Source organism: Oncorhynchus clarkii, unplaced genomic scaffold, assembly GCF_045791955.1.
Source record: "Oncorhynchus clarkii lewisi isolate Uvic-CL-2024 unplaced genomic scaffold, UVic_Ocla_1.0 unplaced_contig_6055_pilon_pilon, whole genome shotgun sequence".
Classification (NCBI taxonomy): Eukaryota; Metazoa; Chordata; class Actinopteri; order Salmoniformes; family Salmonidae; genus Oncorhynchus; species Oncorhynchus clarkii.
The window spans coordinates 35,798-51,528 of record NW_027260898.1 but is presented as its reverse complement, the minus strand read 5'-3'; positions in this window follow the sequence as shown (position 1 = coordinate 51,528).

Here is a 15,731-nt window from a genome sequence, read left to right as displayed (position 1 = left end):
AGCTCTCTCTCTCTGCTGCCTATTCCAGGAGCTGACTAATACCAGCTGCAGCTCCCCTTCGCCTGCCTGTTGGTCTGGAAGCAGAGTGATGACATCACACACAGACAGGCAGCCAGGCAGCTCTCTCTCTCTGCTGCCTATTCCAGGAGCTGACTAATACCAGCTGCAGCTCCCCTTCGCCTGCCTGTTGGTCTGGAAGCAGAGTGATGACATCACACACAGACAGGCAGCCAGGCAGCTCTCTCTCTCTGCTGCCTATTCCAGGAGCTGACTAATACCAGCTGCAGCTCCCCCTCGCCTGCCTGTTGGTCTGGAAGCAGAGTGATGACATCACACACAGACAGGCAGCCAGGCAGCTCTCTCTCTCTGCTGCCTATTCCAGGAGCTGACTAATACCAGCTGCAGCTCCCCCTCGCCTGCCTGTTGGTCTGGAAGCAGAGTGATGACATCACACACAGACAGGCAGCCAGGCAGCTCTCTCTCTCTGCTGCCTATTCCAGGAGCTGACTAATACCAGCTGCAGCTCCCCTTCGCCTGCCTGTTGGTCTGGAAGCAGAGTGATGACATCACACACAGACAGGCAGCCAGGCAGCTCTCTCTCTCTGCTGCCTATTCCAGGAGCTGACTAATACCAGCTGCAGCTCCCCTTCGCCTGCCTGTTGGTCTGGAAGCAGAGTGATGACATCACACACAGACAGGCAGCCAGGCAGCTCTCTCTCTCTGCTGCCTATTCCAGGAGCTGACTAATACCAGCTGCAGCTCCCCCTCGCCTGCCTGTTGGTCTGGAAGCAGAGTGATGACATCACACATAGAGGCAAGTTCTCCCGCCTGCCTGACCACCCGCCTGACCACCCCCTGCCTCCCTCCCCCCTCCCTCCCTGGCAGGCAGCTCTAGTGGGGACCATTATGTGTCAGTGTAGTGGAGAGGCTGATGAATTAATAAAGGTAGTGGGTGTAGCTGTAGGGGACTGAGGAGCAGACGAGGGATGTGAAATATTAAAGGGAGATGCTGCTCTGCTCCGGGCCTTTACGCAGGGAACAGGAGACCACATAACACCCCCAGCTCTGCCCCTCACAATAACACAATTGAGGGTTTCTGAGCCTGGACTCCAAAACACACTAGCCTGGGCTGGTCCTAATGCTACACATGCCATAGCCAACTGCTCCAACTCATGCAGTACAGTACACGTTAGTAAGAGGAGTTGGCAACAGATCTGAAACTGACACCAGGCTGGCAGAACATGTGACTGCCTCTTATCTTTGTCAGCATGATGGCTTTTGAAGTCCAAGAACAGCTCCATCAGCTAACTACACGTTGTGATGTCATCCCACTGGGACTGGACCAGAGCTGTGTGTGTGATGAGCAGGCAGGTTTCAGACAGTCTAACCAGCCTGGTGTTATGTGCTGGCTGTAATGAAACACCTGTAACTAGGGACCAGGGATTACACAACTGACTCATAGTCAGAGACACAAATGGACAGACAGTAAAAGACTAGTTGAAGAACAGAGCAGAGAGCTGGGGTGCGTTGCAAATTTCACCCTGTTTCCTTCCTAGTGCACTACTGTCAACCAGAGCCCTATGGGTCCTGGTCAAAAGTAGTGTACTATATATGGAATAGGGTGCCACTGGGGCATAGTACCCTGGACAGAGCTGTCATTGAGTAGGATGGGGTTATTTGACAGTTATTTGCGGTGGGCTTGACAGCTCCCTACGGTACTAGTGGCTGAATCAGGTGTTTTCACCGGAGGTATAGAGCCGTTGGGAGGCTTTTGAACAGATAAGAAAAGACCAGATTTAAAAAAAGTCTGCGTCCGCATTTAGTTGGTGTCTGCTTTTAGTTGGTGTCTGCATTTAGTTGGTGTCTGCTTTTAGTTGGTGTCTGCTTTTAGTTGGTGTCTGCTTTTAGTTGGTGTCTGCATTTAGTTGGTGTCTGCATTTAGTTGGTGTCTGCTTTTTGTTGGTGTCTGCTTTTAGTTGGTGTCTGCTTTTAGTTGGTGTCTGCTTTTAGTTGGTGTCTGCATTTAGTTGGTGTCTGCATTTAGTTGGTGTCTGCTTTTAGTTGGTGTCTGCTTTTACTTGGTGTCTGCTTTTAGTTGGTGTCTGCTTTTAGTTGGTGTCTGCTTTTAGTTGGTGTCTGCTTTTAGTTGGTGTCTGCTTTGAATGAATAAAGACATCCTCAACTGGTATGCAGAGCTATAGTTTCATTTTGTCTGAGACTAGAACAAATACGATTCAGTAATGATTTTCCTAATATCTTAGGTATTTATCACTTATACATCTTCTGACATGTTAACATCCTGGTCCTTAAAGGTCTGTGTTGAGACTAGTCTAATCCCATACAACTCCTATACCTTTGCTCTAGTGAATGACTCCCGTCAGGATATCTCCTTAGATAGGTTAGAGGTGAGTAGAGACAGATAATTGATGAGGGAAGACAGAGAGCTGAATGACTGAACAACGCTGAATAGATCTGACTCCATAAACTCCCCCATGTAGGGAGAGACAGCATCATGTATAGTGTCCTAACCTATTCTATGTAGGCCAATCAATATGGATTCACATTCAATTACTTTTAGCGCTCCTTTGCTTTACTCACCTCTGTTTTGCTCTCTCTCTCTCTCTCTCTCTCTCTATCTCTTTCTCTCTCTCTCTCTCTGTCTCTCTCTCTCTCTCTGTCTCTATCTCTCTCTCTCTCTCTCTCTCTCTCTCTCTCTCACACCCTCTCTCTCTCTCTATTTCTCTCTCTCTCTCTGTCTCTCTCTCTCTCTCTGTCTCTCTCTCTCTCTCTCTCTCTCTCACACTCTCTCTCTCTCTGTCTCTCTCTCTCTCTCTCTCTCTCTCTCACACTCTCTCTCTCTCTGTCTCTCTCTCTCTCTCTGTCTCTCTCTCTCTCTCTCTCTCTCTCTCTCTCACACTCTCTCTCTCTCTCTCTCTTTCTCTCTCTCTCTGTCTCTCTCTCTCTCTCTCTCTCTCTCTCTCTCTCTCTCTCACACTCTATCTCTCTCTGTCTCTCTCTCTCTCTGTCTCTCTCTCTCTCTCTCTCTCTCTCTCACTCTCTCTCTCTGTCTCTCTCTCTCTCTCTCTGTCTCTCTCTCTCTCTGTCTCTCTCTCTCTCTGTCTCTCTCACTCTCTCTCTCACTCTCTGTCTCTCTCTCTGTCTCTGTCTCTGTCTCTCTCTCTCTGTCTCTCTCTCTCTCTCTCTCTCTCTCTCTCTCTGTTGTCTTTTCAATATCCACCTTTTTATATATCCCATCTATCCTCCTATCTGTCAGCTATGTGCCACTTTTTATGTTTCCCTCAAATCTCATTCTCCATCCTCTCCTCTCCACTACTCCTCTCCTCCCCTCCTCTTCTCTACTCTCCATCCACTTTTTCACACCTCAACTTCACCTCTTAATTGTGTTTGTGTTTTAAATCATTTAATATGCTGGAAAAGCAGAAAGTGCACGTTCATGTATCTCTTTGTTGAATTATGCCTGCAAACTGTCCCAAATCAGCACGGTAGTTCTGAAAATGGAGGGGTGTGGGGTATATGTGTTGAAATACACAGCATGTGACATCATATAACAATATTATGGGTTATATAATGCGTATGCAATGTGTGTGTGTGTCTACTTTACAGAAGAAAACTTTCAAAATAGGAAACCTTCAGCAGCAAGGAGAAGTAAGACTCATGTGAATGTGTGTTCAGTGTGTGTCTCTTATGAGCACTCTGCCAGGCAGCTACGTCCTCAGCTCTTAGATCTGTGCACTAGTCCTACATTCCTGGTACACTTAACACCTGCATGTGGAGAGGATATCTCATACATCAAATCCCAATCATACTGCCACAGCACAGCCCTTCCACTGTTACTATAAATACTGCCACAGCACAGCCCTTCCACTGTTACTATAAATACTGCCACCGCACAGCCCTTCCACTGTTACTATAAATACTGCCACCGCACAGCCCCTCCACTGTTACTATAAATACTGCCACCGCACAGCCCCTCCACTGTTACTATAAATACTGCCACAGCACAGCCCCTCCACTGTTACTATAAATACTGCAGAATAAATACTGCCACTGCACAGCCCTTCCGCTGTTACTATAAATACTGCCACCGCACAGCCCCTCCACTGTTACTATAAATACTGCCACCGCACAGCCCCTCCACTGTTACTATAAATACTGCCACCGCACAGCCACTCCACTGTTACTATAAATACTGCCACCGCACAGCCCCTCCACTGTTACTATAAATACTGCCACCGCACAGCCCCTCCACTGTTACTATAAATACTGCCACCGCACAGCCACTCCACTGTTACTATAAATACTGCCACCGCACAGCCCCTCCACTGTTACTATAACAACTGCCACAGCACAGCCCCTCCACTGTTACTATAAATACTGCCACAGCACAGCCCTTCCACTGTTACTATAAATACTGCCACCGCACAGCCCCTCCACTGTTACTATAAATACTGCCACCGCACAGCCCCTCCACTGTTACTATAAATACTGCCACAGCACAGCCCTTCCACTGTTACTATAAATACTGCCACCGCACAGCCCCTCCACTCCACTGTTACTATAAATACTGCCACCGCACAGCCACTCCACTGTTACTATAAATACTGCCACCGCACAGCCCCTCCACTGTTACTATAAATACTGCCACCGCACAGCCCCTCCACTGTTACTATAAATACTGCCACAGCACAGCCCCTCCACTGTTACTATAAATACTGCCACAGCACAGCCCTTCCACTGTTACTATAAATACTGCCACCGCACAGCCCCTCCACTGTTACTATAAATACTGCCACAGCACAGCCCTTCCACTGTTACTATAAATACTGCCACAGCACAGCCCCTCCACTGTTACTATAAATACTGCCACCGCACAGCCCCTCCACTGTTACTATAAATACTGCCACAGCACAGCCCCTCCACTGTTACCATAAATACTGCCACAGCACAGCCCCTCCACTGTTACTATAAATAGTGCCAAATAAATACTGCTACAGCACACCCCTCCACTGTTACTATGAATACTGACACAGCCCCCTCCAATGTTACTATAAATACTGCCTCAGCACAGCCCCTCCACTCCACTGTTACTATAAATACTGCCACCGCACAGCCCCTCCACTGTTACTATAAATACTGCCACCGCACAGCCACTCCACTGTTACTATAAATACTGCCACCGCACAGCCCCTCCACTGTTACTATAAATACTGCCACAGCACAGCCCCTCCACTGTTACTATAAATACTGCCACAGCACAGCCCTTCCACTGTTACTATAAATACTGCCACCGCACAGCCCCTCCACTGTTACTATAAATACTGCCACAGCACAGCCCTTCCACTGTTACTATAAATACTGCCACAGCACAGCCCCTCCACTGTTACTATAAATACTGCCACCGCACAGCCCCTCCACTGTTACTATAAATACTGCCACAGCACAGCCCCTCCACTGTTACCATAAATACTGCCACAGCACAGCCCCCCCACTGTTACTATAAATAGTGCCACAGCACAGCCCCTCCACTGTTACTATAAATACTGCCACAGCACAGCCCCTCCACTGTTACTATAAATACTGCCACAGCACAGCCCCTCCACTGTTACTATAAATACTGCCACAGCACAGCCCCTCCACTGTTACTATAAATACTGCCACAGCACAGCCCTTCCACTGTTACTATAAATACTGCCACCGCACAGCCCCTCCACTGTTACTATAAATACTGCCACAGCACAGCCCCTCCACTGTTACCATAAATACTGCCACAGCACAGCCCCTCCACTGTTACTATAAATAGTGCCAAATAAATACTGCTACAGCACACCCCTCCACTGTTACTATGAATACTGACACAGCCCCCTCCAATGTTACTATAAATACTGCCTCAGCACAGCCCCTCCACTCCACTGTTACTATAAATACTGCCAAATACATACTGCCACAGCACAGCCCCTCCAATGTTACTATAAATACTGCCTATAAGTACTGCCACAGCACAGCCCCTCCACTGTTACTATAAATACTGCCTATAAGTACTGCCACATCACAGCCCCTCCACTGTTACTATAAATACTGCCACAGCAATGCCACTCTACTGTTACTATAAATACTACCTATAAATACTGCCACAGCACAGCCCCTCCACTGTTACTATAAATAGTGCCAAATAAATACTGCTACAGCACACCCCTCCAATGTTACTATAAATAGTACCTATAAGTTCTGCCACAGCACAGCCCCACCACTGTTACTATAAATACTACCTATAAGTACTGCCACAGCACAGCCCCACCACTGTTACTATAAATACTGCCAAATACATACTGCCACAGCACAGCCCCTCCACTGTTACTATAAATACTACCTATAAGTTCTGCCACAGCACAGCCCCCTCCAATGTTACTATAAATACTACCTATAAATACTGCCATAGCACAGACCCCTACAATGTTACTATAAATACTGCCTATAAGTACTGCCACATCACAGCCCCTCCACTGTTACTAGAAATACTACCTATAAATACTGCCACAGCACAGACCCCTCCAATGTTACTATAAATACTGCCTATAAGTACTGCCACAGCACAGCCCCTCCACTGTTACTATAAATACTGCCTATAAGTACTGCCACATCACAGCCCCTCCACTGTTACTATAAATACTGCCACAGCAATGCCACTCTACTGTTACTATAAATACTACCTATAAATACTGCCACAGCACAGCCCCTCCACTGGTACTATAAATACTGCCACAGCACAGCCCCTCCACTGTTACTATAAATACTGCCACAGCAATGCCATCCTACTGTTACTATAAATACTACCTATAAATACTGCCACAGCACAGCCCCTCCACTGTTACTATAAATACTGCCACAGCACAGCCCCTCCACTGTTACTATAAATACTGCCTATAAGTACTGCCACATCACAGCCCCTCCACTGTTACTATAAATACTGCCACAGCAATGCCACTCTACTGTTACTATAAATACTACCTATAAATACTGCCACAGCACAGCCCCACCACTGTTACTATAAATACTGCCAAATACATACTGCCACAGCACAGCCCCTCCACTGTTACTATAAATACTACCTATAAGTACTGCCACAGCACAGCCCCACCACTGTTACTATAAATACTGCCAAATACATACTGCCACAGCACAGCCCCTCCACTGTTACTATAAATACTACCTATAAGTACTGCCACAGCACAGCCCCTCCACTGTTACTATAAATACTGCCTATAAGTACTGCCACATCACAGCCCCTCCACTGTTACTATAAATACTGCCACAGCAATGCCATCCTACTGTTACTATAAATACTACATATAAATACTGCCACAGCACAGACCCCTCCACTGTTACTATAAATACTGCCACAGCACAGCCCCTCCACTGTTACTATAAATACTGCCTATAAGTACTGCCACATCACAGCCCCTCCACTGTTACTATAAATACTGTCACAGCAATGCCACTCTACTGTTACTATAAATACTACCTATAAATACTGCCACAGCACAGCCCCTCCACTGGTACTATAAATACTGCCACAGCACAGCCCCTCCACTGTTACTATAAATACTGCCACAGCAATGCCATCCTACTGTTACTATAAATACTACCTATAAGTACTGCCACAGCACAGCCCCTCCACTGTTACTATAAATACTACCTATAAGTACTGCCACAGCACAGCCCCACCACTGTTACTATAAATACTGCCAAATACATACTGCCACAGCACAGCCCCTCCACTGTTACTATAAATACTACCTATAAGTTCTGCCACAGCACAGCCCCCTCCAATGTTACTATAAATACTACCTATAAGTTCTGCCACAGCACAGCCCCTCCACTGTTACTAGAAATACTACCTATAAGTTCTGCCACAGCACAGCCCCTCCACTGTTACTATAAACACTGCCACAGCACAGCCCCTCCACTGTTACTATAAATACTGCCTATAAGTACTGCCACATCACAGCCCCTCCACTGTTACTATAAATACTTCCACAGCAATGCCACTCTACTGTTACTATAAATACTACCTATAAATACTGCCACAGCACAGCCCCTCCACTGGTACTATAAATACTGCCACAGCACAGCCCCTCCACTGTTACTATAAATACTGCCACAGCAATGCCATCCTACTGTTACTATAAATACTACATATAAATACTGCCACAGCACAGACCCCTCCACTGTTACTATAAATACTGCCACAGCACAGCCCCTCCACTGTTACTATAAATACTGCCACAGCACAGCCCCTCCACTGTTACTATAAATACTGCCACAGCACAGCCCTTCCACTGTTACTATAAATACTGCCACCGCACAGCCCCTCCACTGTTACTATAAATACTGCCACAGCACAGCCCTTCCACTGTTACTATAAATACTGCCACAGCACAGCCCCTCCACTGTTACTATAAATACTGCCACCGCACAGCCCCTCCACTGTTACTATAAATACTGCCACAGCACAGCCCCTCCACTGTTACCATAAATACTGCCACAGCACAGCCCCCCCACTGTTACTATAAATAGTGCCACAGCACAGCCCCTCCACTGTTACCATAAATACTGCCACAGCACAGCCCCTCCACTGTTACTATAAATACTGCCACAGCACAGCCCCTCCACTGTTACTATAAATACTGCCACAGCACAGCCCCTCCACTGTTACTATAAATACTGCCACAGCACAGCCCTTCCACTGTTACTATAAATACTGCCACCGCACAGCCCCTCCACTGTTACTATAAATACTGCCACAGCACAGCCCCTCCACTGTTACCATAAATACTGCCACAGCACAGCCCCTCCACTGTTACTATAAATAGTGCCAAATAAATACTGCTACAGCACACCCCTCCACTGTTACTATGAATACTGACACAGCCCCCTCCAATGTTACTATAAATACTGCCTCAGCACAGCCCCTCCACTCCACTGTTACTATAAATACTGCCAAATACATACTGCCACAGCACAGCCCCTCCAATGTTACTATAAATACTGCCTATAAGTACTGCCACAGCACAGCCCCTCCACTATTACTATAAATACTGCCTATAAGTACTGCCACATCACAGCCCCTCCACTGTTACTATAAATACTGCCACAGCAATGCCACTCTACTGTTACTATAAATACTACCTATAAATACTGCCACAGCACAGCCCCTCCACTGTTACTATAAATAGTGCCAAATAAATACTGCTACAGCACACCCCTCCAATGTTACTATAAATACTACCTATAAGTTCTGCCACAGCACAGCCCCACCACTGTTACTATAAATACTACCTATAAGTACTGCCACAGCACAGCCCCACCACTGTTACTATAAATACTGCCAAATACATACTGCCACAGCACAGCCCCTCCACTGTTACTATAAATACTACCTATAAGTTCTGCCACAGCACAGCCCCCTCCAATGTTACTATAAATACTACCTATAAATACTGCCATAGCACAGACCCCTACAATGTTACTATAAATACTGCCTATAAGTACTGCCACATCACAGCCCCTCCACTGTTACTAGAAATACTACCTATAAATACTGCCACAGCACAGACCCCTCCAATGTTACTATAAATACTGCCTATAAGTACTGCCACAGCACAGCCCCTCCACTGTTACTATAAATACTGCCTATAAGTACTGCCACATCACAGCCCCTCCACTGTTACTATAAATACTGCCACAGCAATGCCACTCTACTGTTACTATAAATACTACCTATAAATACTGCCACAGCACAGCCCCTCCACTGGTACTATAAATACTGCCACAGCACAGCCCCTCCACTGTTACTATAAATACTGCCACAGCACAGCCCCTCCACTGTTACTATAAATACTGCCTATAAGTACTGCCACATCACAGCCCCTCCACTGTTACTATAAATACTGCCACAGCAATGCCACTCTACTGTTACTATAAATACTACCTATAAATACTGCCACAGCACAGCCCCACCACTGTTACTATAAATACTGCCAAATACATACTGCCACAGCACAGCCCCTCCACTGTTACTATAAATACTACCTATAAGTACTGCCACAGCACAGCCCCACCACTGTTACTATAAATACTGCCAAATACATACTGCCACAGCACAGCCCCTCCACTGTTACTATAAATACTACCTATAAGTTCTGCCACAGCACAGCCCCCTCCAATGTTACTATAAATACTACCTATAAGTTCTGCCACAGCACAGCCCCTCCACTGTTACTAGAAATACTACCTATAAGTTCTGCCACAGCACAGCCCCTCCACTGTTACTATAAACACTGCCACAGCACAGCCCCTCCACTGTTACTATAAATACTGCCTATAAGTACTGCCACATCACAGCCCCTCCACTGTTACTATAAATACTTCCACAGCAATGCCACTCTACTGTTACTATAAATACTACCTATAAATACTGCCACAGCACAGCCCCTCCACTGGTACTATAAATACTGCCACAGCACAGCCCCTCCACTGTTACTATAAATACTGCCACAGCAATGCCATCCTACTGTTACTATAAATACTACATATAAATACTGCCACAGCACAGACCCCTCCACTGTTACTATAAATACTGCCACAGCACAGCCCCTCCACTGTTACTATAAATACTGCCTATAAGTACTGCCACATCACAGCCCCTCCACTGTTACTATAAATACTGTCACAGCAATGCCACTCTACTGTTACTATAAATACTACCTATAAATACTGCCACAGCACAGCCCCTCCACTGGTACTATAAATACTGCCACAGCACAGCCCCTCCACTGTTACTATAAATACTGCCACAGCAATGCCATCCTACTGTTACTATAAATACTACCTATAAGTACTGCCACAGCACAGCCACACCACTGTTACTATAAATACTCCCACAGCACAGCCCCTCCACTGTTACTATAAATACTACATATAAATACTGCCACAGCACAGCCCCTCCACTGTTACTATAAATACTGCCACAGCCCCTCTACGGTTACTATAAATACTACATATAAATACTGCCACAGCACAGACCCCTCCAATGTTACTATAAATACTACCTATAAATACTGTCACAGCACAGCCCCCTCCAAAGTTACTATACATACTGGCACAGCAGAGCCCCTCCACTGTTACTATAAATCCTGCCACAGCCCCCTCCACTGTTACTATAAATACTGCCACAGCACAGCCACTCCACTGTTACTATAAATACTACCTATAAATACTGCCACAGCACAGCCCCACCACTGTTACTATAAATCCTGCCACAGCCCCTCCCCTGTTACTATAAATCCTGCCACAGCCCCTCCCCTGTTACTATAAATCCTGCCACAGCCCCCTCCACTGTTACTATAAATACTGCCACAAGACAGCCCCTCCGACTGTTACTATAATTACTGCCAAATAAATACTGCCACAGCACAGCCCCACCACTGTTACTATAAATACTGCCAAATACATACTGCCACAGCACAGCCCCTCCACTGTTACTATAAATACTACCTATAAGTACTGCCACAGCACAGCCCCACCACTGTTACTATAAATACTGCCAAATACATACTGCCACAGCACAGCCCCTCCACTGTTACTATAAATACTACCTATAAGTTCTGCCACAGCACAGCCCCCTCCAATGTTACTATAAATACTACCTATAAGTTCTGCCACAGCACAGCCCCTCCACTGTTACTAGAAATACTACCTATAAGTTCTGCCACAGCACAGCCCCTCCACTGTTACTATAAACACTGCCACAGCACAGCCCCTCCACTGTTACTATAAATACTGCCTATAAGTACTGCCACATCACAGCCCCTCCACTGTTACTATAAATACTTCCACAGCAATGCCACTCTACTGTTACTATAAATACTACCTATAAATACTGCCACAGCACAGCCCCTCCACTGGTACTATAAATACTGCCACAGCACAGCCCCTCCACTGTTACTATAAATACTGCCACAGCAATGCCATCCTACTGTTACTATAAATACTACATATAAATACTGCCACAGCACAGACCCCTCCACTGTTACTATAAATACTGCCACAGCACAGCCCCTCCACTGTTACTATAAATACTGCCACAGCACAGCCCCTCCACTGTTACTATAAATACTGCCACAGCACAGCCCTTCCACTGTTACTATAAATACTGCCACCGCACAGCCCCTCCACTGTTACTATAAATACTGCCACAGCACAGCCCTTCCACTGTTACTATAAATACTGCCACAGCACAGCCCCTCCACTGTTACTATAAATACTGCCACCGCACAGCCCCTCCACTGTTACTATAAATACTGCCACAGCACAGCCCCTCCACTGTTACTATAAATACTGCCACAGCACAGCCCCCCCACTGTTACTATAAATAGTGCCACAGCACAGCCCCTCCACTGTTACCATAAATACTGCAACAGCACAGCCCCTCCACTGTTACTATAAATACTGCCACAGCACAGCCCCTCCACTGTTACTATAAATACTGCCACAGCACAGCCCCTCCACTGTTACTATAAATACTGCCACAGCACAGCCCTTCCACTGTTACTATAAATACTGCCACCGCACAGCCCCTCCACTGTTACTATAAATACTGCCACAGCACAGCCCCTCCACTGTTACCATAAATACTGCCACAGCACAGCCCCTCCACTGTTACTATAAATAGTGCCAAATAAATACTGCTACAGCACACCCCTCCACTGTTACTATGAATACTGACACAGCCCCCTCCAATGTTACTATAAATACTGCCTCAGCACAGCCCCTCCACTCCACTGTTACTATAAATACTGCCAAATACATACTGCCACAGCACAGCCCCTCCAATGTTACTATAAATACTGCCTATAAGTACTGCCACAGCACAGCCCCTCCACTGTTACTATAAATACTGCCTATAAGTACTGCCACATCACAGCCCCTCCACTGTTACTATAAATACTGCCACAGCAATGCCACTCTACTGTTACTATAAATACTACCTATAAATACTGCCACAGCACAGCCCCTCCACTGTTACTATAAATAGTGCCAAATAAATACTGCTACAGCACACCCCTCCAATGTTACTATAAATACTACCTATAAGTTCTGCCACAGCACAGCCCCACCACTGTTACTATAAATACTACCTATAAGTACTGCCACAGCACAGCCCCACCACTGTTACTATAAATACTGCCAAATACATACTGCCACAGCACAGCCCCTCCACTGTTACTATAAATACTACCTATAAGTTCTGCCACAGCACAGCCCCCTCCAATGTTACTATAAATACTACCTATAAATACTGCCATAGCACAGACCCCTACAATGTTACTATAAATACTGCCTATAAGTACTGCCACATCACAGCCCCTCCACTGTTACTAGAAATACTACCTATAAATACTGCCACAGCACAGACCCCTCCAATGTTACTATAAATACTGCCTATAAGTACTGCCACAGCACAGCCCCTCCACTGTTACTATAAATACTGCCTATAAGTACTGCCACATCACAGCCCCTCCACTGTTACTATAAATACTGCCACAGCAATGCCACTCTACTGTTACTATAAATACTACCTATAAATACTGCCACAGCACAGCCCCTCCACTGGTACTATAAATACTGCCACAGCACAGCCCCTCCACTGTTACTATAAATACTGCCACAGCAATGCCATCCTACTGTTACTATAAATACTACCTATAAATACTGCCACAGCACAGCCCCTCCACTGTTACTATAAATACTGCCACAGCACAGCCCCTCCACTGTTACTATAAATACTGCCTATAAGTACTGCCACATCACAGCCCCTCCACTGTTACTATAAATACTGCCACAGCAATGCCACTCTACTGTTACTATAAATACTACCTATAAATACTGCCACAGCACAGCCCCACCACTGTTACTATAAATACTGCCAAATACATACTGCCACAGCACAGCCCCTCCACTGTTACTATAAATACTACCTATAAGTACTGCCACAGCACAGCCCCACCACTGTTACTATAAATACTGCCAAATACATACTGCCACAGCACAGCCCCTCCACTGTTACTATAAATACTACCTATAAGTTCTGCCACAGCACAGCCCCCTCCAATGTTACTATAAATACTACCTATAAGTTCTGCCACAGCACAGCCCCTCCACTGTTACTAGAAATACTACCTATAAGTTCTGCCACAGCACAGCCCCTCCACTGTTACTATAAACACTGCCACAGCACAGCCCCTCCACTGTTACTATAAATACTGCCTATAAGTACTGCCACATCACAGCCCCTCCACTGTTACTATAAATACTTCCACAGCAATGCCACTCTACTGTTACTATAAATACTACCTATAAATACTGCCACAGCACAGCCCCTCCACTGGTACTATAAATACTGCCACAGCACAGCCCCTCCACTGTTACTATAAATACTGCCACAGCAATGCCATCCTACTGTTACTATAAATACTACATATAAATACTGCCACAGCACAGACCCCTCCACTGTTACTATAAATACTGCCACAGCACAGCCCCTCCACTGTTACTATAAATACTGCCTATAAGTACTGCCACATCACAGCCCCTCCACTGTTACTATAAATACTGCCACAGCAATGCCACTCTACTGTTACTATAAATACTACCTATAAATACTGCCACAGCACAGCCCCTCCACTGGTACTATAAATACTGCCACAGCACAGCCCCTCCACTGTTACTATAAATACTGCCACAGCAATGCCATCCTACTGTTACTATAAATACTACCTATAAGTACTGCCACAGCACAGCCACACCACTGTTACTATAAATACTCCCACAGCACAGCCCCTCCACTGTTACTATAAATACTACATATAAATACTGCCACAGCACAGCCCCTCCACTGTTACTATAAATACTGCCACAGCCCCTCTACGGTTACTATAAATACTACATATAAATACTGCCACAGCACAGACCCCTCCAATGTTACTATAAATACTACCTATAAATACTGTCACAGCACAGCCCCCTCCAAAGTTACTATACATACTGGCACAGCAGAGCCCCTCCACTGTTACTATAAATCCTGCCACAGCCCCCTCCACTGTTACTATAAATACTGCCACAGCACAGCCACTCCACTGTTACTATAAATACTACCTATAAATACTGCCACAGCACAGCCCCACCACTGTTACTATAAATCCTGCCACAGCCCCTCCCCTGTTACTATAAATCCTGCCACAGCCCCTCCCCTGTTACTATAAATCCTGCCACAGCCCCCTCCACTGATACTATAAATACTGCCACAAGACAGCCCCTCCGACTGTTACTATAATTACTGCCAAATAAATACTGCCACAGCACAGCCACTCCACTGTTACTATAAATACTACCTATAAATACTGCCACAGCACAGCCCCACCACTGTTACTATAAATACTTCCACAACACAGCCCCACCACTGTTACAATAAATACTGCCACAGCACAACCCATCCACTGTTACTATAAATACTGCCACAGCACAGCCAAACCACTGTTACTACAAATACTGCCACAGCTCCCTCCAATGTTACTATAAATACTGCCACAGCACAGCCCCCCCACTGTTACTATAAATATTGTCAAATAAATACTGCTACAGCACAGCCCCTC